We start from the raw sequence: 1,869 nt of genomic DNA on the forward strand, positions 1-1,869 counted from the left end.
GGGGAGAGCCGCTGCGGGCCCCAGCTGCCCACGGGAGCGGCCGTGCTTCCCGCTCGTGCTCCAGACCCCGGTGTTGCCTGAGCCACGCTCCCCTTTGACCAGAGACCCACCTGTACCCAGGGCGTGGGGCTGGCCGGGTGGCACTCGTGGGGCAGAGCAGGGGGCAGCCAGGCTTGGTGAGGTCTCACAACCAAGTGTCGGTCCCGGCAGTGCCCGGGGGCTGCCGGGCTGTGTTCCTGCGAGATCCCCCTCGCCACTGCGGCTGGAGCAGCTGGGCGAGCGCCGGCCCGTCCCTCTTGGTCAGCGGCATGGAGAGCGTTGGGAAACAACATTCCAAATGATTTTACTGGTTTTGTGTCTCTTTTGTCATTTGCCTACTTATCCAAAAGAATTTGGCGGTATCCAGCGTTGTCTGTGGAGGGAACTGAAATTTAGTTTTAATCTGTGGTGAGAGGAAAGTCCTGCCTGGTTTCCTTAACGGAGGCACCGAAAGGCGTTTGCCATTGGGAGCTTTATTTTGTGCAACAAAAGCACCTGAAGACGTGTACGATTTCTATATTAGGTTACAGGTTTAGGGGCTCTTTTTTTTTTTTAGAGGCCATAGCACTCGACTTACCTGCAAATAGTGGTTTGTTTTGTTTTTTTTTTTTAAAGACACAGATTAAAACGAAGCGTGAACACAAACCCCGTTTCACTCGAGGCCCTGCAGCCCCCCTGCCTAGCGAGAAGGTTGGCGCGAGGTTTGTACGGCGTCCGTGCAGTGCAATAAGGACCCCTCTGAGGTGCTACACTGCCCGGGCTAGGGTGACACAGGGGAGTCCAGGCTACAAGTGGTGAGACCGTTTTCTTGTGGCCTTCCAAGAGGTGACTTGTACAGATCCGCTCACCAACTGTGCCTCACCATTGGTTAAAATTGAATTTTAAGTCCTGTTGCAAACGCAGTTTCTCTTCTGGACACGATGTCAGATTTTACACTGGAATATCTACGGTTCTGAAAACTGCATGTCGCGTCACCGCACACCAGTACTGGGACGTGGGGCTTGCCCGCACCTTTGATATTCTCCTCGTATTTTAATGTTTTTGAACTGTACAGTACTCTGGAGAGCAGGCTGCCGTTACTCGGGATCCAACATTGTACCATAAATTTTAAATTATTTGAGGACAAGTGCATGAGACTGTGTCGATGCCTTTTATTATTTATTTGTATGTTTTATTATTCAAGGTGTATGCACTTTTAATATGCAGAATTTATATTTTTGTGTTAAAAATCATTTTCTTTCAGAAAGGAGAGTTTGAATATGAGGAATAGGAATTAAGTGCAAAAAGGGGAATATGTAATAAAATACAATAAATTTATTACTAGGCATCCTGCCTGAGCAAGCATTTTTCCTGCTCTGTGACAGCGACGGGGGCTGCTCACCCTCCAGGCTGCTCCGGCCTCACCCTGCCTGCGCCAGGCACCCCAGGGCTCCTCGGGGACCCCTCTCTTGGGTTCGTGCCAGCCCCTCGGTGCTGAGCCACGTGTGCTGGCCGCTGATGCTGTGTGCCTTTGCAGTGGGGCTCGGTCTCCTGGGGCAGGGTCGGGGTGTGCAGGGGCTAACTGCGGGGATCCGGTGCCATGGCTGCTCTTCCCCCTCCCTGCCCGAGCTGAGGGGACACAGGCTCCTGCCTTCCCCACCCAGTGTTGTCCGTGATGCTTCTCTCTCTGCAGAGCAGCAGCCCAGGTCCTGCTGGAGCTCGGCCGGGGTCTCTGCTGCTGGTGCATCCCACGAGTGGCGCAGGACCTGGATGGAGCCTTCATACCGGTGAGTTTGGACTATGAGTCCCATGGACAGGGGGCTGCGATCCAGGTCCTCTGTGGGGTTCGGG

Source organism: Buceros rhinoceros, unplaced genomic scaffold (genome assembly GCF_000710305.1).
Source record: "Buceros rhinoceros silvestris isolate BGI_N320 unplaced genomic scaffold, ASM71030v1 scaffold28741, whole genome shotgun sequence".
Taxonomy (NCBI): domain Eukaryota; kingdom Metazoa; phylum Chordata; class Aves; order Bucerotiformes; family Bucerotidae; genus Buceros; species Buceros rhinoceros.